This window comes from Mustela nivalis (genome assembly GCF_964662115.1).
Source record: "Mustela nivalis genome assembly, chromosome: 1".
In the NCBI taxonomy this organism is placed as follows: domain Eukaryota; kingdom Metazoa; phylum Chordata; class Mammalia; order Carnivora; family Mustelidae; genus Mustela; species Mustela nivalis.
Genome location: NC_139020.1, coordinates 107,675,781 through 107,702,242, shown reverse-complemented (window position 1 = coordinate 107,702,242; position 26,462 = coordinate 107,675,781). Strand labels below are relative to the sequence as shown.

At 47.1% G+C, this 26,462-nt stretch overlaps 1 protein-coding gene across 17 annotated transcripts in view; it reads right to left on the bottom strand.

Annotated features, from left to right (window-relative positions):
* LPP (LIM domain containing preferred translocation partner in lipoma) overlaps positions 1-26,462 on the bottom strand; it is a gene marked incomplete at its 3' end in the record, with an annotated part of 643,639 nt that overhangs the window by 615,542 nt on the left and 1,635 nt on the right. The window contains exon 1 of one of the 17 annotated variants that reach the window (XM_082694130.1): positions 1,017-1,093. The exons of the other annotated variants lie outside the window; for them this stretch is intronic. Of the gene's footprint in view, positions 1-1,016; positions 1,094-26,462 lie in introns of those variants that run through there. 17 annotated transcript variants of the gene reach the window in all.

The window sequence follows — 26,462 nt, the reverse complement described above, 5'->3', positions numbered from 1 at the left end:
AATGATACACAGTGGAATCTATTTCCAGCTAAAGGAGGAGAAAAGAAGATAGAGATGAAATGGAACTTTTTCGAAGGGCTTCCAGTTCCTCCTCTTCATCAGCGTCCAATCACTAGACGGAGACCAAAGTCCTGGGAATTCCCTAGCTCTTTCTGGCTCCACACACCAAGCTACTGATTCTGGATCCTTCAGTTCTGTTAAGATCAAGAGAGAGGGAAGAGGTACGGGACCCTTCCACACCACATACACACTGAGATAAGTGAGTCTGGCCCACACCCTCACCTACAGAGCTCCTCCTTCCTGGGAGCCCACCCCCTGACCTTGCCTTCCAGCTCACTGCTCCTCATCCTCAGTGGGAGGTCGGCTCTGCCCCCTTCAGCCACAGTGGCATCACAGCAAATGCTTCCCGAATTCAAGAAAGGACCCCTGCTTTCTCTCTGCCACCCCACCAAAAATTGGTTTAGCAGCTCCTACAAAAACTTTAGGAGGAAGCCCAAGTGACTCACTCTGCAGCTCCTTTATCATCAGAGACCTGTGACACACTGGGGCCGACCTGCCTTCCCTGCTCACAGACTCCAACCCTTCTTCTGAGCACCTCAGGCACACTCTTGTCCTCTGTCCCTACAAGGTCCAGTCTCAGTCTACATGGGAATATGTCCTCCCACTGCTACTGGACAAAGAGCTCCCTATGGGCAGGTCCTCATGCCCGGGACACCCCCAGAGCTGAAGTCACGACACACTGCAGACCCTTACTTAGCACCACGGCTCTCGTGGCTAGAAGCAGGCCATACAAAATCAAAAGCTTCAGCACCCGCCCAGCACCCAGTCTATACATTTCCATCTAATGTACTCTGTACTGTTTTATGACCGGATCCTCCCATTAGATTCACAACTTGTTGGCCAGCTGAATCCCCATCTGACCGTCTCCTCCCAAGAAGCACACAGTCTCTCCTTAAACACCTCCACCAACCAGAAATGTCTGACCATGCGATGCCGTCCACCCCATTTTCTGATACCTCCTTCTATATGTCCTTCAGTATGGAGTTCAAGGCAACTCCACGAGCTTTCTGGTGAAATCCCTGGGAGCGGCAGGTGACGGGGAATCAACACAGCCAACCAGGGAAGCAGTGTCACAGGACAAATAAGACCATGGACTTTGAAATCCAGCAGAGCTGAGTTCACACCCCAGCCAGCTACTTGGGGGAAGGCGTCCAACTTCCCAGGTCTCTCCTGGCTGTTAAAGGCCTAGTAGATACCTCACATAGGCAGAGTACCTGGCCCAGTGAGCACTCAATCCATGGCAGCCCTCTTGGTCACTGGGCTCTTCCTGCTTCCCAGCCACCGCATAATCAGAGTGCCAATAACACACCCCCGACCCCCGAGTCTCTCCACGATGTCTGCACCCCCTTCCATGACATGTCTTTGCAAAGCCTCCAAGAACAGCCCATTCTGTTTGCCTCTGGCTGGCATAACTGGAAGCAAGGGGGAGCTGGGGCTGAGAATCCTCATCTTAACAATTCCCAGCTAATGCTGATGGTACCAGCCCAAGAAACAAATCTCAAGTAGCAATGTCCTGACCACAGGCATTTTGAAGGGGTAAATTTGCACACAAATATACTGAGTGACTACCTACGTGCCACTCCATACAGGGCTGGAAGGAAAGGGATAAAGAACACGTGAAAAACAAACAGCTCAGCAAATATTCCCCCTAAAACATGTTTTCAATTCTGTACCAGAGACATGGGCATTCCAGCAAGAAACCCCAGAATACTACTGGGCAGCACAAAGCAGAAAACCATGAGGGACAGTGGGAAGGTAGTTACCTTATGGAGGAAAACAATTCCAGAACAGTAGGGTACAGCATGGTCCCACTTTGGGGGCTAGAACCAGGATGGCAAACTATCTGCACGACCTACTAGCCAGGAATGGTTTTTATATATTTTTTTGAAGTTTTTTTAAAAAGAAGCAGCAGAATATGTGAGAGAGACCGTATGAGGCCAACGAGCCTAAAACATTTACTATCTGGACCTTCACAGAAATTGCCGGCCGATCCCCGGGCTAGATAGGGAGACACACACGTGCAATTATACATGAAATTTCACATGGGTTTTTACAAGTGGCTACAGGTGGTTTTGATTTTCTTCCTTATGCTCTCCCGTATGTTCCTAATTTTCTTCAGTGACCATGAGTTATTCTGAAATTGAGGGTGAAAAAAGTTCATGCCCTCTGAGCAAGCAATTTCATGTCCCACTAATCTACCTTAGAGTCAGCAGTACACGTAAAGAATTCTGTAAAAAGGACATTCATCACAGTGCTATTTACAATAATGGAAAACTAGAAATTCAAATGTCAGCTATCCAACAAAAAAGGATTAAACATATGGTATATTCTGAAGATGAAATAATATGCAGTCATCAAAAAGTACACATATGAATAATTCCTAAGGCCTTGAGAAGGGGCTCCTGCTACTGTCTGGTGAAATGGATAGATATAAAATTGTCTACATGGAAAGACATCAAGTCAGCAAAATGCAAATGTACAAAGAAGTAATGAAAAAGACTACTCAAGATCATTAAAAATAGTGCTTGCATCTAGAGAGTGGATTTATAAAAATAAATAAATAAATAAAGATAAAGAGTGGATTTATGAGTGATTCTCATTTCCTTCTTTATTTGGTTCCGTGTATTTGAAATATTTTACTATGAGCCCATATTACTCTTGGAACAATACTGCACACGGTAAAATTTAGGTTTATATTTGCTTTCACTTCTTCCTGGGGGCACTGAGAGGAGGTTCAAGACATCTGTGCTGCGTTTTGCAGGACGAGCAGGGGTTCATCAGACAGAAATAAAGGGCCCTTGGGACCAAGGCGGAACACACGTGCTAAGACACAGGGGCGTGCAAGGCAGTGTGCCCAGGAACACACTCAGGACAGCTGAAGCATGGCTGGCAAGAGGCTCGCCGGAGACCATCCTGGAACAAGCACAGGGTCAGGTCACGGCAGGGGGGAGGTGTGCACTAGGGCAAAGGACTTCCCCAGGGGCCATGGGAGATGGTGAGCAAGAAGCCAGGAGGCCAGCTGGGACACTGCGGGGAGAAAGCTTTCCCTAAAGCAGAGTCTGGGATTGCAGTGGCCCATGGGGGGCAGAGCAGGAAGAAAACTGGGAGCTAATGAGAGCCTTTCACTCTGTCACTCTGTTCCACTCATAAAGCAGTTCTCCCAAAAATCATCCCAACACAGCATTGCATATATTTGTGCCTAGGAATAAAAGTAACTGGGGAAAGTCAAACCAAAACGTTCTTACTGTCCCAAGCACTGCTAGGGGACCATGACAACTTAACTCCTTAAAGCAGACCCAGCCAACCCTCCTCTGTGTTGCTTCTGATGGGACCCAAGGCAGGATGAAACCGGGCACAGAGGAGGAAGGGCAAGGAAGCCTCCCACATGGGGGGTGGGCGGGCTCAGATAAGAGAGGGCCAGGCTAGTCACCGCTCCAGCCAGAAGTCCTGATCTCGGAGGACAGAAGAGGCTGCAGAGCGGCTGCATTCCTGGCAGCATGAGAAGTGGGGTTCCAGTAAACCAGAAGGAATGCTGCTGGCAGGAGACACTCAGATCTGCTCAAGAGGGCTTTAAATGGAAATACGAGAACAAGAGAGGAAAGTACAAGTGCATAGCACGCGCCGGGGAGACAAGCGTGTCCCAGATAGGATCCCCCCAGAAGGGCAGGGGCCCTGGAATCCCAGCGGAAACCAAGGGAGACACACCAGTCTGGACAACCCTCCCAGCCCCAGGGGCACCAGGCTGAGACGGGAAATGAGCCGGAGGGCTGAGGCGGGAACCTGGGAGGCTCTCAGTGCCATCCAAGGTACACATGTAAGCCCAAGAGACAGCTCTGGAGACAGCCCAAATTCACAAGCCCGGGGAGGGGGCTCAGCCCAGTTCTACGATTACAGGGAATGAGGAGGAACGTGGCTATGTTGGGCCCACATCAGTGCGTTCAAAACACCTCTTTTTCTTCTCAGTGGCCAAACCCATGTGCATGTCCTGAGCACCTGATGGGCTCTCTCCTCTACCCTGCCACTGGGGCACTTCCTCTGCATATGGTACACACCCACCAGCTACGTCACCCACTGCCGCAATTTTGTTTGCATGTCTGTTTCCTGTGTAGACCACAGCCTCCTAGATGGCTGAACCAGTGTGTTATCTAGTCAGTCCCTGGAATGGCAGCCAGTAACCCTGGAGGCCACAGCGTCCCTTGCTCATGCACAAGGCACCTACTAAACACAAAGCCATCTGCAGGACTCTCTCCCTGCCTGTCCAACAGTGAAACCTAGAGTTAAGAGAGCCACGGAGGCAAATGGTTACCAGCAGTCTAACGCCAGCCAAGCAGGAGTGGTTTGATGCAATGGGCAGAAGACAAGACTGGAAGAAGGATAATGTATTGTCTTGAGCTATGACCTAAAGAAAAGGGAGGTGCTGGGACCTTGGAAAAGCAAACAGCAGCCATCCACCCCAAGGTGCCTGGGGCAGTCTCCAGGCAACAGAGACCAGCCAAGGAGTGTGGAGAAGGAAAACAGGTGGTGGGCTTCACTGGGGTACAGCATGATGAGGAGCCAGAACAGCCAGACAGAGGAGGAACTGCAGGAAGGGAGGGGCTTACAGAGCAAAGGCATCTCTTACGGGGAAGGGGGGTCACCAGGTTGTAGACAAACCTCCCACCGTACCTCCCTGGCTCTCTCCATCCTCTCCCCCTTGGTGACATGAACTGAATCCCCAGGTCTCTATAAGTACAGGGAAGCTCCACCCACGGCCCTGACACTGTGCAAGCGACAGCACGTGAGCCTGGCTCCTCTTGCATTGGTGCACTAAGGGTGCTGCAGGGTCCCCCATCCCAGACCCCAGGCCCAGCCATGGTGAAAACTCCACTATGCGAGGAGAAGACAATGCACTGAAAGAGCCCAGCTGAGCAGTACTCCCCTGGGATCCTAAACCCTGAACCCTCCCAGCATCCCTGACCTTCCGTGGGCAGCAGCTGTCACCATCCTCCCTAGGATGACCTCCCAGAGTCCTCCTGCACCCCTCATTCTTCTCCTGCTCTTTGATCTTCCCTGTAACAGGGATGCCATGCACTGCTCCGATGTCCCTTAAGCAAGAAGGATCTTCCCACGGACGAGTACAGCTGACCTCTGAACAACGCAGGACTTAGAGGCACCAACCTCCACAGAGTCAAAAATCTGTGCATAACTTTTGACTTCCCCAAAACAGCCTACTGTTGACCAAAAGTCTTACTGATAACATGAAGAGTTGATTAACATATATTTCATAAGTTACATGTATCACATACTGTATTCTTACAACAAAGTAAGCTAGAGAAAAGAGAAGGTTAAGAAAATCACAAGGAAAACACATTTATCATACTGTACTGTATTTATCCAAAAAAAAAAAAAAAACTCAAAAAAGTGGAACTGCAGTTCAAACCTGCAGTATCAAAAATCAACTATGTTTTAGTCCTTAATCCATACAGGATAGATGACATCAGCATCATCCCCATTTTATAGGTGAGAAAACTGAGGCTTGTGGGAGATCTTATCTTTCTCTTCCCCAGGACCATCTCAACTTGCAGCCAGACCTCTCCCAGACTGAACCAATCATGAAAGATAACAGCAATCATATGCAGTACCTTTCCAATCTCATCTATTTGCTACTCACCAAACCCAGCAACCAAGGTGTCAAGGTCAATCCTGAGTCTTATCACTCTGCTGACCCATACCCTGAGTGTGCTTCAAGGCCCCAGTCCAAAGCAAATGCCATCATCCTGGCCAGATTCACTAGTCATGCTCCAACACCGGTGCCTACCTCACCTCATTCCTCCCTCCCTCCCAGTCCCAGAGACTCTCCACTGACCCTGACATGGGAGTGATGACATCTCTCCTGGTCTGTGGACAGGCCCCTCTCTGGGCAGGCTGGCCTGCTCAGCCATCACTGGACCACCCCCAGGCCAGCTGCTCCTTCCAACATGGAGCCTCAGGCCACCAGCACCTTCTACCAGCCCCTCCTCAGTCACATTCATTCCCCACCCACCCAAACCTGTACCTCGTAAACAGATTTCCACCTCTTCCCAATCTCCATCCTTCCTCTTGCTCCTTATGCTGCCTTTTTACATAAAGTAAGTCTACTTGCTTCAAATCACAGCTCGGAGAGGTCCAGTGACTTGCCTGAGACTACACAGCTAGTGAGTGACAAAGCCAGGGCTTGAAAGCCAGTCCTCCAAAGTTGAAGCCATGCGTTTGTTCCATGAAATCCCGGCTTCCCTCTACGAGACTCCAGAAGCCCCCTCCTATGAGAGCTCGGGCCCACAGTTGTCCTCTTTAGTAAAAATGATTGCAACCCGCTCTAACGGCCACAGAGTGTCACTGAGGGCAGATACGTGCTTGGCACTTTCCCTGCAGCCCCAGGAGGTGGTATCGTCCTCGTGTTCAGATTAGAAAATGAGTACGTAACCTAGTCAAGGTTAGAGTAGCTGACGCCCTTGCCTTCCGACCCCCTCCAAGGCTACATGTACCACTTCCAGTTGCCGTGTGATTCCTAGGGCACAGCGGTGGTCAAGATGTGGTTTAACTGAGTAAGAACACAGAGCTGGAGAGAGCTAAGTGGGAGGGCCTGAAAAAGAGTCTATGACCAGATCAGGCAACACCGGTGAAACCGAGCTGTCCCTCTGCCGGAGAACTAAAAATAGCACAGTTCCCGGACTGTCTCTGGTGACAGGATGGAACATTCTGCAAGTCAGGATTCCTGATTCTGACTTAGCTTTGCTCCTGTAAGCAGCGTGACTCTGGGCAAGTCTTTTCCACTCATCTCCAGGTCTCACTTCCCCATCTCTAAGACACTAACCAACGGTTCAGACTAGGTCAGGGGTTCCCATCAGTCTCGGCACAGCCCAGGAGGCTGCCCGAATCGGCGGGCATGGGGGAACAGAGCACACCCCCCAGGGTGACTCTGGTCTTCTTCAGCTTTGAAGCATGACACTACACGGTCTCTCTGATCCTTGAAGAGATGCTGCACAGAGAACCGTAAGCTTCCCCAGTTCGGCGCCATCAAACTCCTCCCGATTCTGCCACTCGGATTTCCACCTGGCATGAACGTAAGTCAGCTGGCTCTCTCATCTGGCCAGGACTGATGCTTCCTCCTGTGATTAATACTGAAGGCCCCCAGAAACAGACAGTTTACTCCACTGCACTTCTTTTTCCCATTTACCACCTCAGCGGTAAGCACTCTGTCACTATATTAAAAAGTAAACGTAAAAACATTAGCAAGAAAGCCCAACCAGGAACACTGTGGCATCCTGGCACCATCTTTTCAAACAATGGAAAGGGCATTTATCCCTAAGGCAAGTCAGTAAGGAACTGCCACATACTCTGAGAGACAGGGCCTTTCTAAACCCAGTGAGCTCTCTTTGTACACAGCCAGCCGAAGGAATGAGAGAGCGTTTGCTTTGCACACCGATGACATGTGCAGATGAAACAAACCACTTCTTCCTTAGTCCTCACATGTCAAAAGAAAAAGAAAAATTACAGACAAACCTTACAGGTATAAAAATACTTCCCAAAGAATACCACTTTCTCTATGTAGACTATCAACAAATGGACCATTCATGGCTACAACCCTGAAATAGTGCCTGAAAGTCTACTGTGGAATGAATGGATGGATGGATGGATGGGCGGGCGGAGAGGGTGGGGGGTGGATGCATGGACGGATGGATGTGGGATGGGTGGGCAGATGGGCAGGCTGATGGGTATGTGGATGGATGGGGGGTTGTGGGGTATGTGAGAGGATGGATGGACGGAAGGGCATCTTCTCAGTGTCGGTCCTGAGGTGTGCAGAGATGAGCAAGTTAAAATCCTATTCTAAAAGAATTAAGTTTGAGCATACTATGGACAATGTCAAACCTGTCCATCTACCCATCTGTGCACCAGTCCATCCATTCCACACATGTCTGCCAGATTCCAGACAGGGATGAATGATGGGAGTGATTATTTCCTGTTTAGGGGCAAAAAGTGGAAAGCAAGGCCTGCTTCACGGAGTAGGTGTCAGACCCTAAAATAAGCTCAAACAGGTGATGATGGCAGGGAACAGCAATCCAGACTGAGGAAATGCTGTGACACAGGCAAGAGTGAGCAAAGGCAACGGAGATTAGGTTCCAAAAGTCAGTTGGTCCCGTTCAACAAGACCCTAAATGGATATCCTTGAACACCAAGATCAATGGTTGCCAGGTGTTGGGGTTGGAGATAGGGACGAACAGGCAGATGACAGAAGATTTTTAGGGCAGCAAAATACACTGTATGACAGTGGTGGATACACGTCATCACGCATTTGTCCAAATCCCCAGAACGTACCACACCAAGAGTGAACCCTAACGTAAAGTATGGACTTTTTTTTTTTTAAAGATTTTATTTATTTATTTGACAGAGAGAGATCACAAGTAGGCAGAGAGAGAGAGAGGAGGAAGCAGGCTCCCTGCTGAGCAGAGAGCCCGATGCGGGACTCGATCCCAGGACCCTGAGATCATGACCTGAGCCGAAGGCAGCGGCTTAACCCACTGAGCCACCCAGGCGCCCGTAAAGTATGGACTTTGAGTGACAATGAAATGTCTGCATAGGTTTCTCCACAGCAATACATGTCCCACTCTGATGGGGGCTGTGGATCGTGGGGGAGACTATGCGTGAAGGAGGGATAGGAGAAATCTCTGGATCTCCCTCTCAATTTTGCCGTGACCCTAAAACCATTCTTAAAAAACAAAGTCCTTAAAATTAAAAAATATATATATATGTTTTCAGGATATACAGAGAGCTGGCATCTCTAGGATTCTCGCACTGCCTCCACTGCCCCAGCTTCTTCCTTCAGTCTCCCCGCTAAGATGGCCTCCCTCCATCTCTCCTGGCACAGAGCGCCACAAGCGCACCTGCTCTCCTCATCCGGCTTCCCGGCTCCTGTGCCTTCTCAGCTGCCTCCACCATGTCTTCCTCCTGGGTATCAGTGCCTGCTGCAGGCTTAACTATACTTACTATGCCATGTCTTTACACTACTGTTTTCTGTAATTTATAAAACACATACTGCCCACGAGTTTGTATTTTTAATTCCTGTAAGAGGTTTTGGGATCCAATTTGTGTGAAAGTCAGACTGCAACATAATGTAGTATTGTATGATAAAAGCCTCCAAGAATAAAAACAGACAGTATATCCCGCTTATCAGAAGCTCAAACGCCGGTTCCATTCCTGAGTGTCACAGATTTCCTCATGAATGACTCTTCTTTGTTTTGCCGCGATTTGTCCCTGTCTTCGTGACACACGTTCTTAGGATAAAGTTTCCTAATTTTTGAGGTTCCTTTTTTCCAAACATTTATTGAGAACCTACGGGGTGTCAGCCTACGCTGTAAGTCAGCACCTCAGTTCACGTCATCTCCACAAGGTCCAACTGTAGTACGTGTGAGCAGTCAGTACTGTGAGGTTGCACTGACCACAGAACCCACTTTACAGATAAGGAGTCCTTGACCGCTGCTCACTCATTCGTTCAGTGACAGGAACAGGATCAGGGCACTGCCATGATCCTTTCTTGATCTTCTTCCAGTTCCCAGCTCTGCCCAGCATTGTCACTCTCCATTTTGGGGCCTCAGTCTCCTCTCCCCAAAACAAGGCTGTACCGTGGGGATATTGAAGCCCTGCTTTGTCAGAGCCCCTTCAAATCAAAGAAGCAGAAGAGGACAACAAAGGTGGGTCCCACTTGGCCCCACGTCACTCACAGCGGCTCCGGTTTCTTTGTTCAACGTTAGAGGTTCTAACTGGTCTATAAAGCATCCTTGCCTCGCTTTTATAAGATGCCAGCTTTAAAGCCGCACTAAGTGAGCGAGATGGGACAACCAAGGGCCGTCTGCCACTGTGGCCTGCATCCTGGAGAAGAGGATGTTCATGGGAAAACTGGTGAAATCCAGAGGCTGGAGTTTAGTTACTAGCAATAGGCCCATGTCAGTTTCTTAGTTTTGACAAATGGCCCACGGTGATGCAAGACACCCCAAATCAGAGAAACTGGATGACGGGTGGATGGAAATTCTCTGTACATTAACAATTTTTCTGTAAACTTAGAACGACTCCAAAATTAACTGTTTATTTAAAAAGATGAATCACCTGTCTTCATTTTTCCTTCTTACCCTTTTGTTTCATCGTTTTCTTCTAAGGCACCTGGCTGGTTCAGTCAGAAGAGTGTGCTACTCTTGATCTCAAGGTTGTGAGTTTGAGCCCCATGGTGGGTATAGAGATTAATTAAAAATACAATCTAAAAAAAAGTGGACCCCCCCCAAAATCCACTCATCTGTAATGCCTTCTACAAATCACAATTTTCTGACTATAAGGATAACACATAAAAACAGCGGCTAACATTTAATGGGTACTTAGCATATTTCAGACTCCAAGCGTTTGATGTGTATTAACTTATTTCATCCTCACAACAAGGAGATAGATAATTTTGTTATTCCCATTTTATGGATGAGGCCACAGAGGCCTACACAGGGGAAATAACAAGTCGGGGTATCAGTGGTAGAGCTAGGACACAGTCTAGCTGCAGAGCCCGTGCTCTCACGCACTAATCCATGCAAACCTTTCCAAATACTTCTGGACTCTTCAAGTAGGCATACATAACTGGGGAAATCCAAAGGGCTAGAAAAAGACCAAAAGGTGACTTTCATGTTTAATACAAAGAGGAAACTAAAGAACTCTCAAGGTAAATTCCTACCTTTTGAAAATCTTTCCGGGAGTGGAACCAAACCTCACAGCCATTATCAATGGCCTCTCTACATGTGACCAACGTCTCTGGGCTTCTGCTGTGTCCTGTGCTCTCGGCCACCCCACTCCAGATGATCTGTACCACCAGCCCACTTGTCTGTCACTTACCAGGCTGTCTGAGGACATGTCTGTCCAGGTGGATGGTGAAATGAAACATGAAAGCTGCCTTTTCTTCCTTTTTAAAAAAGATTTTACTTAGTTATTTGAGAGAGAGAACACAAACGGGGAAAGGGGTAGAGGAAGAGGGAGAAGCAGACTCCCCACTAAGCAGGGAGCCCGACTCATGACCCCAAGATCATGACCTAAGCCAAAGTCAGACATTTAAGTGACTGAGCCACCCAGGCGCCCTTCAAGCTGCCTTTTCAAGGTGGGCCAAACAAGCTTCAGCATCCCAGGTAACTAGTTTTTCCAGTTTCCCGGGAATCCATACTGAAAACCCAGGAGTGCATTGCCCCATTCTCTCTCTAAAATAAAGAAAGAAAATCTTCCTAAAAAAGAAGAAGTAGAAAAGAAATACAACCCAGATCTCCCCATTTGTTGCCTGTGCTCCTTTCCATACAGAAATGGTAACAGGTGCAGACTGAAAGAGCACAGCCTGAGGTCAGATCTCCATGACACCATGGGCTAGACCCATATACCATCCTCCAGTTCATCTAGCATGTTCCATCTGCTGATGGCAACTACCGATGAGAAAACTGGTAGCATCACATTTTAAATAAAACAGATGACTTTCAGGAAGAATATAAATAGGTAGCTGGCCTTAGAAGAAAACGATGAAACAAAAGGGTAAGAAGGAAAAATGAAGACAGGTGATTCATCAGAATAAGGGAAGCTGGAGGAGAAGGGAAGGTGGAGAAAGGGCATATGATGGGGTACGTGGACATGAGACCTGCCAAAATGAAGCCAGCCATGAAGGAACCCCGACCTGTTCCTGAGAGAGACTGGGATTCACAGACAGAGGCTTTGCCCCAGACAAGGCGTCAGAACATCTTACAGAAATGATGGCTTCTGCAGATGGACAATCACTCAATTGGAACAAGGCCTAAAGCAGAATTCTGTACCAAAACCCCTGCTGCCTCCTGCCTCTCTCAAGTTTAGGCTATTTTAGGCTGTAACGAAGATTCGTTTAAGTTGTGTCCATGGGTTAAGGGCTTCTCAACCAAGCCAGTCACGTTCCAATTTCACAGTTGTCCCATTCCTGGTAACTCTTGACAATCTTCCCGGCGCCTCTACTTATGCAACAGTCCCTCCTTCACGAGCCCAGCCCTCCTGCTCTGATGATCACATCCTCAACCTTAGCCACACCATCTCCATGTCTGAAATCAACCACTGTGTCAGCATGCCGTTCCCACAGAGAACTTCCAGCCTGGATCAGTGTTTAGGGTGCATGTCTGAGCACCCCTCCCAGGTTCAGAGGCTACAGGGGCTCCATGGCTCACAGTAGCTTTTCCCAAAGCACACAGGAACACTAAGCCTAAGAAGTGTCCTAAGGGGGGTCACCTGGGTGGCTCAGTGGGTTAAAGCCTCTGCCTTCAGCTCAGGTCATGGTCCCAGAGTCCTGGGATCAAGCCCTGTATTAGGCTCTCTGCTCAGCGGGAAGCCTACTTCTCCCCCGCCTGCCTGCCCCTCTACCTACTTGAGATCTGTCTGTCAAATAAATAAATTAATCTTTAAAACAAAACAAAACAAAACAAAAATGTCCTAAGGGGACATTTAAAAAAAAAAAAAAGGGCAGGATTTGGGTCATACAGGGACTCTCTGATCAAATAACTTTGAGAAACAAATGTCACAGGGTGCATTAGGTTGCTAAAGGCTAAGAGAGCCCCATAGTAAAGATACCCATTTAATTTTGTTTAACTTGGACATTACCAAACTTACTTGGCTATAGGACCTTTTTCTCATAGAACAGTCCTAAGACTTTGGGCAACATAACCTCACAGAATCACAGTATTCTAAGGCACTTCAGCAAGCTGTCCAATATTTATTCTACTGCACGTCTCCTGCTAGACTGTGTATCTTCTTGAAAAGCAAGGACCTTTTCCAAATCATCTCAGTATCCCTGACACACAGCAAAGAGCTTTACAAACCATAGGTCAATAAAAATGTGCTAAATGAATGCAATAAACCCAATCATCTCATTTTTAAGATGAGACGATGCGAAGCCAAATACGTCGACATAACTTCCTCTAGATCTTCCTACGCACCTACAGGAATGTCTAGCACGAAGAAGGCACTCGGGAATTCCTGACGAGTGGAACAGAACAGAATGGAGGGAACAGAAACTCCTCATCTCTGCCCTACGCCGGAAGTCCTCACAACACAATGGACTCCTACTTCTTTCCCTCCTTCTTTCCCCAAGTTGTGCCAACCGGAAGAAAAGGACTCTGGCATATCAGAAGAGGAAAGCCATGGGAAAACCCAAGGCCCTTTGGGGTGGGAGGTAGGGAAATGGTGTTTGCAGACTGATGGGGATAAACAAGACCTGTCTGTATCTAATTTAGACTTAATAAGATAGTTTGCTGAATGTTAATTAAATACTCAGTGGTTGTTACCAACTGTGGTGATTAACTTAATTTTGAATTAAATAAGCAATAAATGCTTAACTGAAGTTCTATTAAATTTTACCCAGCAAGTAAGGAATATGAGGCTCTTAATTGACTTTAAACAAGATAGTTATGGCAAGTTAGTTGAATTTTTATTACCTGAAGATAACTGCCTTATTAAATCTAAATTGACTATTTTATTTGATAGAGAAATATGTCATCTGTTATTTCCATTTATCAAAAACATGTCCAAAAAGGTTCACACTTGTTCCAAACTGCCCGGATTAGGGTTATTTTGTTTTCTAGTACTGCGTTAAAGATTTGTTTATTTACTTGAGAGAGAGAAAAAGCGTAAGAGAGCAGGGAAGGGGGGGTGGTGGCAGAGGGAATAAGAATCCCAAAAGGACCCCATGCCAAGCACAGAGCCTGACCTGGGCTCTGCTCAGGACCCTGAGATCATGACCTGAGCTAAAATCAAGAGTCAGATGTTTGACCGACGGAGCCACCCAGGAGCCTTTAATAATAAAGTTTATTCATTTAAAAATGAATGTACATGTAAGAGGAAGAGAAGTTTAGGAAGGAGTCTACATAAATAAGACTGCAGGGATCATATTTTCGAAATCAAAAATCAGGTGTCCGCTTTCTCAACGTAGGTTCAGGTTGGGGACGTTGTGTAAATGTCACTATTCTGAAATCTCCAGGATGTTTCCCATGGCTTAAAAGGCTACTGATATAAAACGTATGAAATAACAGTAAAAATGACTGGTTGGCTCCACTACTGAGTACACCATATGTTGCCAGGGAATTAACCTCACTCTTCCAAAGGCCTCAGCGACCCACATGTTAAAAGACAAGGCTGGACTGCAGATCAGACTTTATCCACTGTGTTTTTCTTTGTGCTGTGTGTAGTCCCTGGAACAGTGCCTGGCGTGGACTAGGTGCTCAACGAACACTGACCGAATGAATGAATAAAGGAAGAGGCAACATGAAACACTGAACACATTTAGCCCCTTCATACCAAGCTTCTCCAGCCCACCTAAATACTACTGACAATTCACACAAGGGAAAAACACACTCTCAACTACTACATCGGAAAGTTTTTCAGGAATTAAAGGAATGCACATTAAGACAATAATGAAATACCATTTCTTACTTATTCACTTAGCAAAGACAAATGCAAGTTGTACAATTAAATCCTGGTGAAGATACAGAGACACAAGGAGAATCCCACACTGCAAAGGAGTCTGTTGGAGGCTGCGTGTCAACCGAGATGAAAAGCATTAGAGATATTTAGTTATTTCAGGCCAATAATTCTTCTTTGAAAGAACTGAAACTTGTTTAGTCAGCCGATAAACGTTTTTTAAAGGTCTCCCTGGGATGGGTCATGCATTACAGGGAAAAGATCTTGGTGGTCTTATCATCTGGCGGGCTGACACAGAGAAAGTGGACAGAGATAACACTTTTCAGCAGGCACCACAGGGCAAGTGCTGTTGCTTTACTACACTGACCACAGAATTCCTTCCACAACCACATTACGTGAAAGGTATTATTATCCCCTTTCATGGAGAAGGCTAAGTAACCAATACAAGGTTATAATGACTAGCAAGTGGCAGAGACATGATGTGAACCCAAAACCTGCCTCCCCAACCATCCATGCATTTTCTTTTTTTATTATTTTTTATTAAAGATTTTGTTTATTGATTTGAGTGCGCGAGGGAGCACAAGCTAGGGGGAGAGGCAGAGGGAGAGGGAGAAGCAGACACCCCTCCAAGCAAGAAGCCCGAAGCAGGGCTTGATCCCAGGGTCCTGGGATCATGACCTGAGCCAAAGGCAGAGGCTTAACCGACTGAGCCACCCAGGCGTCCCTGCATTTTCTCCTGCATCCCGGAGGAGGTAAGAAACATATTCGCAAGAACACATAATGCAAGGGACAAAATGGCAATCGCTGTCAGGGCTAACTGGAAGTGACAAAGAAACAGTCATCTTTAGGAAATGATTTAGAAGGAAATGAGAGCTATTCATCCACTGATGTTTACACTGTACTTTTTAACATACCGAAGTGCATGTAATGTGTTTATACTGAAAACTATCCTACTGTCCACACAGGTAATGTTTAAAGCAGGATTTATTAATTTCCATAAATCTTTCATTATGTAAAAGATAAATATAAAGCCCAGGCCAAAATAAAAAAAAAAAAAAAGATTAGACTTTTTTATAACAATATTAAGTGGAAATATTGTACACATACAAAAAAGTGGACACACATGTCACGGGGGTTAAGATTCAGGTTATGGTCTCTTAAGAGGTAAGAGAGGTTTCAGGTGAGAGAGCTTTGCTAGGAGGGATTTTTTTTTTTGTTTAAGGAGTTGAGTGAATGTATTCTAAATGAGTTCTTTTTGTCTTTTGATAACAGACTGATTAATGTTTACATGAGTTCAATTTGTTTTTTTCATTACTAAACATATTCTTAAAACTCACATTCTCATTTATTACTTTGTTTATATAATTCATTCGTTCAGACATTCATTCAACAAACACTCATTAAATGCTTGCCACACATCAGGATCCACAAGGGATAGGAATATCAACAGAAGCTACAGCGTATCTCAGGGATCTGCACAGGCTAGCATGAAGGGATCTGAAACGGTGCAAACAGAAAACTCAAGTTGAAGTCCTGGTTCAACATCCAACTAGCCTGGGCCCCTGGAAAGTCATTTAATCTTTCTCTCCTCCCGTTCCTGGTCAGTAAAACTCAGACAGTAAATAACTATTCACAGCACCATTGTGGGGATTTGCCTGTAATTCATAGGAAAACACACAATTAACTGAAAAGCAGTATAAAAATGGCGACTGGTAGAAAGTCATAACCATATTCCATCTTGATCAGGATCATGCAGGCCAGTCTAGGCCCAAAAAATCTCCCTGGTGAGTATCAACCTACTGGCACCAAAATGGTCATTCCCTCGATACCCTGCATGAACTAGAGCCCACCACACTTAGTGCCTCATCATCCATTTTCAGCTTTCTCTGCAATTGATCCAATTTAGCTAAGATGATCCTGAGAAGCCAAAGGGACAGAGCCCCCCCCCCCCGCCAGGTAAGATGGTTACAAGCATCTATTTCCAGGAAGAAAGGAAGGGAGGGAGGAAGGGAGGAAGAAGGAAAGAGAGGAAGGGAGGGAGGGGGAAAGGGAGGGAGGGATATGAAAAAAGAAGTCAGGGTTGGCAGACCTCAAAAACATTCTACATCAAACCTTCAATCAATACCTGAATTCTCACTACCCTTCCAATCAGCCACTGCTTGAATATCTCCAATGATTAGAGATTCAGTAACTCTAGAAAGAACCAATTCTATTCAGAATTAAGAGACTTCATGGAACTCTGAAAAGATAAAAAGGGATAGAGATCTTCCCCCTTGACAAACAGCTACCTGCACAGCCATGCACTCTGTCACCCTTCTACAGACACTGAGCAAGGATGGGATCCCCTGGAGGTTATGATGGAACACGAGCCGTTGGACTTGGCGTGTCTCACCTGCTCAGGGTCTGGGTTTCTTCTTGTTCAAACGAGATTAGGTGACCTCTCTTTAACCTGTGAAACATCCACCATGTTCATGGCCTCTACCCTAACTCAGCTTCCCTTTGGTTTTTGCCTGGCCTATTACAGTACATGTTGCCTAGGACCCACCCGCCCAGCCCACACATCATAACCAATGATTTTCCTAAAACACAGATACCTCTTTCATAGCCCAGCCTCATCTCCTTAGCAATCAAGACCTTTCTCAATTTCAGCCCCACCACACCTTTTCACCCTCACTGCTCTGGCCTCTGTGTGATGCAGTTCATCTCCAGTGACCCCAATTTTCCAAGGCACTGAGCACTTTCTCACCTCTGCGTCTCTGCCACATAATGTCCCTTACTTAACTACCCTCTGCTCTTCTTGCCCACCAAGTTCCCACTCATCCCTCGAAGCCCACTTAAGTGACAGTCTTTTCATCTGTGAAGTTTCTCCCTGGTTCCCTATAGTTAGTCACCATCCAAATGAGCCACCAGATACTTCTTGCATGCATTTTTCCATCCCCAGAACCCACACTAGAATTTCACTCATTCATTCACAGGTACATTCAGCACATGGTGTGGAATGAATTAGTACGGGTGCATCAGATCAATGGGCAAATGTATCTTTAAGGTCCTGCCCCACTGTCGTTACCGGAACCCTAGGATTCCTCAAGTAAAGCTGCGAGGCTGGCCAAGAAAAGAGGTTTCCAGGTTAGAAATGACCAGACATTTGGAAAGCTGACCTACCTTTCACCTCATTCTAAGAAAAAGCACTCCTTACCCTCCAGGTCCCTTTGATTTGCCTTTCCCATAGGCTTTCCCACACCCTGCCCTGTGGGTGACCACTCCCTGCTGCATTTCTTGCAAATGGTTCGTTTTCATACCAAACAAGACAAGAGCTCCAGGTGCCAACTAAGTTTTATTTTGCTTCCTGGGAACTGAGTAAGAGCCATATTCAGTGGAAACTCATTAGGAAGAATAAGGGCAGGTTACTCTGGTGACTTCTTGGCACAGAATTCAGTACTGCATTGGGCTTCCACAGTGATCCTTGAGATCATTATCAAGACAGGCCAATGAAGGGAAAATAAATGATTCAAAAACCCAGTTTGAGTAGACCTACAGAGAATCCATCCTATTTCTTTAGATTTAATAGCAACAGCAATTTCAACTGCCCCATTGCATGCTGAACTGAGTCTTCCTGTCCTCCAATGTCTAACCCAAGACCCAGCCCCTCCAACAAACTCCCACACCCATTCCCGTGCACTTGCACACCCTGTCTGTCCCCTACTCTACCACTCCCACACTGGCACCTTCTTACATTCTTACAGGCATGAGCACGTTTTCATCAACCCTGACCAACCCTACATGCCTACAATCTTGACAACCTATTCTGACATCCTCAAACTTTACCTTACAAAAGAAGGTCACTGGACCAACGTTTCTTGAGCACATAACATCTCCTCTAACAAAAACAGTGGGTGTCTGTTGAGTCATGATGACAGGAGGTTTAGCCTTATGCTCACTTCTTACACGACCTCCCTCGAAACTCACCTACAAGTGGGGCAACCACACATACCACTGATCCTGCAGATCAGAACACCTTTGGGAATAAAAGGGGTCACCTTGCAGTGGTACATGGACATAAGCCAGGGCTGTGCTGGGCAAACCAGAGAGTGGGGTCCTTCTACTTGTTAGCCAATTATGGTTGTTGCAGTCACCTTTACAGACCATAATACGGAGGCTCACAGTAAGGACAGGAATTCCTTAACATCCACCAAGCGGGCTTCTAAAGATGCCAAAAACCTCACACTACATGCACCCACAGCCATCTTCTAAGGGGGTCGGGCCCGCTACCTCCCAAAGCCCTTGGATGCGGCAGCTGATCCACCCGTTAACGGGCTGAGTGATGAAAGAATATTAACAATGACTATGGCAGGAACAGTGCCTATACTGGGGGTGGAACAAGGCCAAAACACACTCCTTGAAGGTCACTAAGTCACCCCACCCTGTCCTGACCCTCTCACTGACCTACGCCTCTAAAGGTTTCCACACAAGCTTCGGAGAAAGGACTAGAAGCACCCCTCCATACCAGCCTACCATTTTTTTTTTAAGATTTTATTTATTTATTTGACAGACAGAGATCACAAGTAGGCAGAGAGGCAGGTAGAGAGAGAGAGGAGGAAGCGGGCTCCCCGCTGAGCAGAGAGCCCGATGTGAGGCTCGATCCCAGGACCCTGGGATCATGACCTGAGCTGAAGGCAGAGGCCTTAACCCACTGAGCCACCCAGGCGCCCCCAGCCTACCATTTTAACCACAGGGGCTTTGAAGTGAGGCCACGACACAAGCAATTACTGTGACAGAGGCCAACCCTGCAGGGCTGCGAGGCACAGACACCACACGAACAAATCCCATGAAAGAGTGGGACAGTTACAAGAGAAGAAGGACCACTGCTTAGCCTGGAAGCACCATGGCTGTCGGTGGCAACCAGCCCACTTCGCAGGGTGCCCTGTTCTCCACAGCGATGCCCCCATCGATAAGAAGTCGGAAAATGAGGAAGTCAGCGCATGCGACCACCCCTGGGAGCACCCTCCAGTAGGCGGTGCAGCTACCATTCGAACGTGGAACAGCTGTCTGGGTCTACTCCACCTCCACCGGGAGGGCAAGGGACCTTCACTGTGTGCCAGACCCCATGCTCGGCCCAGAAATTGCCCCAACACCCACTGCATTACAGTTTCTAAAGCACTGTTAAGGAAATTCCTCTGGTTCTCACAAACGTACTGTGATATTTGAAGGTAACTGAAATTCAGGGATGTTCCAGAACTGGCTTAAGATCACAGCACCAGTGGGGGGCTCAAACACAGGTCTCTGCTCTTCATACTCCAGAAAGTTTGGCGATGGTATTGCCAAAATGATAACCCAGACCTTCAGGGTTTGGGGTCTCTGACCCGATTCTCATTTGCGTTCCAGAATTACACACACAGGCAGCGAACAGGAATGAGCACACAATGAAATACTACTAACAGTCTCTTGTCTGTGTACAGGGCCTGCTAAGGAAGGACTCGCCTATCAATGTCAATTTCTCATGCTTACCTGTGAAAGCCAAGGAGCAGGACCAGAGCTTTGGAGATGGGAGTCTGATCTCATTCTGCCAGATAAACTGGTGCACCCCATCGAAAGGTGCTTCACCCCAGCTCTTTCCCACACTCTATAGATATGACTAATCCTGCTAACCCATCTCTCGGATTGCAGCCGGGAGCTCTAAGTGATTGGAAAATGCATCGGCCCCATAAAAAGTGCTACAAACGCAATGCAATTCTAATGGGCTCTGTGAGATGGGTTGTGAAGGGTGGGTTTAACAGAAAAGGAAAAAACAAGAGGATCTACCCTGTAATGGACCCAATACTGGCAGCCCCAAAACCTTTATGCAAACAAAAATAACGAAAATTGAAAGGGGATGATGACTAGGGGTGGGGCTGAGGGGCTCTCACAGGCAAGGAGCCTTAAAGTGATCCTGCAGTCAGAACCTTGATTCTTGAAAAAAAAAAAAAAAAAAAAAAAAAAGAAGAAGAAAGAAAGAAAAGAAAAGGGCCTAAGTGGCAGTAAAAGAAATCAATCCCCAACCTCACACAGACTCAAACTGAATCCTCTTGATCACTTTGTTTCAAACTGCGAAGTACACGGTTCAAGCCCAGAAACAGGGATCTCGAAGTTATATTCCCTCCCAAATTCTCCAAAGCAAAGCCCTGGAGGTGGGGGATGGGGGAATGGGAGGTGGTGGGGGTGGGGGGTGGGAGGGGGGAGGTTGGACAGAGAACGAATGTGTCAGGCCAGGCTCAGCAGAATCAGAGGTAAAACACCTTTGAAATAAAACAAAACTTATAAAATTACAACAAAACAAAATAAAACCAAAAAATCTCCACCTTTGAAAGAGATCTGGCCTGGCCTGGGAGTACAGGCTGTGGCCCAACTCCAGCTCGGCGGACAAGGATGTGACAAAGCAGTGTGTCCCTTTTCCAGGGCCTCGGCTTCCTCACCTGTCCAAAGAGGGATCCAGTCACTCTAGCCATGAAGGCCCAGCCCACACTTCTCAGGCAGGAACTGGCTGCCTGCTCAAAGCTTCTTCCACTGCCCATACACTTTGGTCACATAAAAGTATTTTCCAGCCAAGGCTGATAACCTGGCAAATATTTACAAGGACAAGAGTAGGAACTTAGCTGCCTGATCTGCTTCTAACAGCAAATACCTCCTGGAACCCATCTGTCCCTCCCTTCTCTGCCAGGCTGGTGCAGGCCCCCTATCACCCACCCTGGAACGGACCAGTTGTCCCCTAAAGGGGCTCCCTTCCTTTGCACCTGACCTGCTACCACTCTGCTCTCTGAAGCACAGACCCACCAAAACCCTTCTTTGCTTGGTAAGTAACAAAAGCCCCACTGTCCCCCGACTAAGGATGCCATCATCCTCAGTCTTCCTGCCAGTCCTTTCCCGCCTAACCCTCCTGAGCCAGCCCCATCTTTCACCATAAGCTCTGCACACATACTGCCATTCACCACTTTTAAGACCTCGGGACAATATGTAGATCTCAAGGTCCATCTATCTGGAAAACTCTACCATCTCTGTCCACCATAGGCACTCCTACTCACTCTTCAAAACCTCAACCTAATGTCTTCTCCATGAGCACTGTCCTGTTCTTCCAGGTGGTGGGTCACTCCTTTCTTAGGGCTCCCATCAGCCCTGTATGCATCGCTCTGGTAGGGCCTTCCTTACCTTGGTCTATTTTAGTCTCTCTCCTACACTGCAATAAAGAGATGCAGAGACCCAGTTTCGGTTCTCTTTGTCAGCCAGTACCCAGCATTTCTGTCTAGCACACGTTAATGTCACCGCACCCCTGGGATGCACTGAACACAAGAGACTGAGGTGTATGTGAGCACCCATACATGGGGAGGAGAAGAGGGCAAGGAGTCTACGAATAGCTTCATGGCACAAAGTGGGCTTGGGCCTTGAATTTAAAAGGCCATAGGTTGGGGCCCCTGGGGGGCTCAGTGGGTTAAGCCTCTGCCTTCCACCCAGGTCATGATCTCAGGGTCCTGGGATCGAGCCCCGCATCGGGCTCTCTGCTCAGTGGGGAGTCTGCCCCCTGCCCCCGCCTGCCTCTCTGCCCACTTGTGATCTCGCTCTCTCTCTCTGTCAAATAAATAAATAAAATCTTTTTAAATAAATAAATAAATAATAAAGGGCCATCGGTTTATAAGAGGTAGAGACTCTGGCCAGCCTGGAACTCCAGGCAGAGAGAACGGCACAGGCAAATGCACGGATTGAGAAAACGGAGGAAGGTTCAAAGGCTGTACCACCTGGCTTTGGAAGGAAAAGCGAAAGAGCAGCTGGAAATGCACTCAGCCTTTAGATGGCATGCTGAGAGACCCCCCTCCCATGCTGATGGACCCTAGTCTTCACCCTGACAGTGAGACTACCCAATGCCAATGAAGCCTGGGCAGGCCACAGCCTAGCTGGTCCGCCATCCAGTCCTGGGTCTCCAAGGGCCCAAGCTTCCAAGTGAATCAAAGTCCCTCTCCCCCCATTACTGCTCCTGTGTGGTTGCAGTGAATTACATCAATCCCTTTCTTCATCAAACCAGTGCTTCCCAAGCGCCTACCATGTGACAGGCACTCTTCTGGGCCTGGGGATATGGCCATTAACAAAGCAGGCACTTCTGCAATCCTCTGCAAGCTTATTTTAAAGTGGAGGGGGGACAAAGATTAGCAAATATATAAAGTCCGGTCGCGACAGGTGCCTCTATTGTGTCAGTAAATGCTGTTCATTCACCGAACAAATAGTTCTGAACATCTTCAGAGCACCAGGGACCAAGAGAGATTCAAAGATGAGATAGGCAAGGTCCTGTTTACTTTGCTGAGTGCCATTCCTAGAGTCTGTTTCCTCACCTGAAAATGTCTTTATCTCTGAGTCAGTGAAATGCAAACGATTCACCTGAGGCAGGTGGGCCACAGGAAGAACCTGAGTGCTGAGCCAGAAAGCCTTCTTGCAGGAAGGAGTGTGCGTGGCCAGAGGAAGGGCAGGCAGGATCCAACAGTAGCCTATTCAGCTCAAGTTCAGAGGACACCGAGCATCACAGGAGGAGCCACAGGTCAAAGGCAAGGACAGGGATCAAGACCCTCCCTCATTTCCCTACTTGAGTGATCTTATTGCCCCAACTGCCTCTCTCTATACATCAAAGCCTTATAACTATAGAGGGCCGAGGAGGGAAGATGTGGGGGAAGGTGCAGATGGTTTGCCAGAGAGGCTCTGTTCTGTCTTCTGTCTGGCTAGGTTTGAGCAGAGAAGACACCCAGTGGGTAGAGGGAGTGGTAGTATCTTGAGAGAGAAGGGGCTGGGCAGCAACATGCAGAAGTAAGTAGTTTGTTCTGGTACTCAAACCTTCAACTCTGATCCCACCCAGCCCCGTGCCTATGAACTGAAATAAATTCCAAGGAAGAACACTGAAAAACGCCACTGACGTGATTTTTTTTAATCCATTCTGTGGATACAGAGAACAGTGAAGAAGCTATAGATCAGGAAAAGGCTGGACACTTAGCCATGTCACTAGTAGCTGTGTGACTTTACTTAACCAAAAACTGATCTTCTCATCTGCAAAATAAGACCAAAAATCATAAAGCCTCATTTAATCAACCAGTAGGAGAATTACATAAGCACCCGGGAAGCACTCAGAAAACTGTCAAAATTATTGTTATATTATTACTACTGTTATTATGAAAAAATGACAAAAAGAGAAACGTCCACCTGTTGCCAGGCATGAATCCCATTAAGTTTCCTGCCATTCACCCACCCTATTCACAGACAGTGAGGAGCAGTGAAGTCCTCGTCAGTATGTCAGTATTCTGTCTCATTTCTGTGACCTGCAAAAAACACGCCAGCTATTCACACCACACATCCAGGAAGTGTGGACCAGGTTCCCGTTAACACACTTCCGTTCCCTTGCCTCACCTCTAGCTCATACATACCTTCGAGCCCCCAGATTTCCATCCAAATAGCAGGTTCCCACCTACCTGCAACACAGCTTTACCTCCTCCCTCCTCACCTGGGTTTCTTCCAGCAAAGTGCAACCTTCCAACGCCATGTTCCAGGAAAAGTCCCCACCAAAACCCACCCACCAATATACACACTGCGCTAGGACTCCTATTACTGACCAGGGTCAAAGTTTCAGGTTCATTCAAACAGTTACTAAATGCATTACTGTGCTTCCTGTGTTACCATCCAAATACCTAATTCCAGGGACTCTTCTAGAACCCCCAGCACATTCTCAAGTCAATCTCTAGAGAAGCAAGTACTGACCCTTTAGCCTATAAGATAAATTTGAATCTACTTTGCAAATTAAATTTAAATTTAAATCTCTATTTCCCATAGCCCCCTTCACACTGCTTGTTCCAAACACAGCCTCATGTGTAAACCTTCCCTATGGCAGCGTATGCCTAACACACACACACACACACGCACCCGTATCTTACCTGTCCTTCTTCCACATAGGCAAGTCCCACTCAGCCCTAAAGATTCCCTTCAGACACCACTCCCTCTGTGGTTGTTCGCCTGAAGTCTACCCTCCTCAGTGCAGAACAGCCAAAACATACCCTTATAATAGCATACAGACACATACACACACACACGTGCACACATGCGTGTGCACACACACACATACACACATACTTGTGCTCCTCAAGGAGGACAGGGACAGTGTTCCCTTATCTTTGTACTCCCAGGGCCAGCCAATTGCAAAACTTGTGCACCTCACACACTGCTCTTCTCCTTTCTGTGTACAGATTAGCTGTATGTTCCAACCCCTATTTTTACCAGGTCACAAGGCATCTTCTGTCTTGACCAAAAACCCATCATTATCCCAGCATCTTAAGCCATAGCTCTGAAATCAAATCCAACCGGACTCTTCCCTGTTCCCAATTAACCGGTGCCAGGCTTACAGTGAAGTAAAGTCACATATTAACACCAAGATCAAAGTTCTAGGCTGTAATTTTGAGCACATCTCTAATTAGCACTGTGACCTTGGGCAAAGGTTCACATGCTGATGACAGTATCATCAGGCCCAATTCTCAGGGGACTGTTTGATATCCAAATGGACTATCTGATGGGAAACTGTTTCCTCAAGTGCAGAGCCCTGCACATCCATAAAGGGTATAATGAACAAACTTTATCAAATCTAACCATCAACTGTTAAGATGTACCATTATCAACTTAGAATGAAAAACTGCTCAGCCATGACATATCTGTGATTATAAGAGAACCCAATTTCAGTCATACTAAAATGTGAAGTGTGTTTTAGAATTGATGAAATAAAATTTATTTGTCTCAGTAAAATATAGAAAGCTGCTACAAATTTTTCATATTTGCCAACGGCCCATAATAGGTACTTGGTAATATATGCCAAGTAAATGAATGAACGAACACCCACTGAGAATACTCTTAGGCCAAATTATTGCCTCTTTGGCTGGAACTGGGCAGCAGGAGGCCTCCCCATGCCAGTTCCTCCACCTCTCAATCATGTCCCAGCCTGATCAAAACCCTCAAAAGAGGACTTCAAGTCATATCCAAACCCCCCTCATAATGAAGGCTCCTCTCTATCAATCACTGCCTAGAACTGCCTACCTTCCCAGAACAGTGACTTCTCCACCAGAATATGTCACCACAGAGTCCTACTCAGTCCCAGCCATAGTGAACAGCTCAGCAACTCAGCTTCTCCTCCCTCCAACCATCCCCAAAGCCAACTCGAGGCCCACCCACTGCTTACAAGGAGCTGGAGCCTGGGTGAATGCATGATCCAAAGGGCCCAGGCCTGGATCCTCAACCAGACAGCTAACCCCAACTACTCATCTCCCGTCTAGAGTCCACATTCTAAATTCTAAAAGCCTGGTGTTATGGATGGGGGGCTGCCTTGCAAAGATTAAATGCAAGATACACTCTCTTCCTTTTAACTGACGCCTGGAGCAGACAGGAACCAGGAAGGAAGGCAGGCAGGCAGGCAGGCTGGTTGTGGAGTGGAGAACCCTATTTCAAGTTCTAGGCCCCCTACCATCCACCATTACTCACTGTAGGCTCCAGAACTAGCCCCCACCTCTACGTCTGTTTTCCTACCTGTAAGAGTGAGGGACAGTAAGGAATTGGGGGTGGGGAGCAGTTAGCTGCTTTCCCTCCTACTGTTAGGACACTTTCTGAAAATGCACAAGTGCTGGGAAAGGTAAGCCATTAAGTCACTAACACCTTAGTGAGAATGAGTTTCATTGGGAGACAATTTAGAAAAGGGTATTGGAAACAAAGTTAAGTGAGTATGGTACTAGGAAAGTAGCTCAGGGATGACCCTACATTTTTGCATTCTGGGTTGAAGGCAGGAAGGCAGTGAATTCCTGGGAGGGGAAGGGAAACCAGAGAGTCCTTTCAGTTCCCAGAGTACTCCTTAGTCCCAAAGGCGTCGCTCTGTAGAGTACTCAGGCACAATTCCACTCTATCTCATCTCA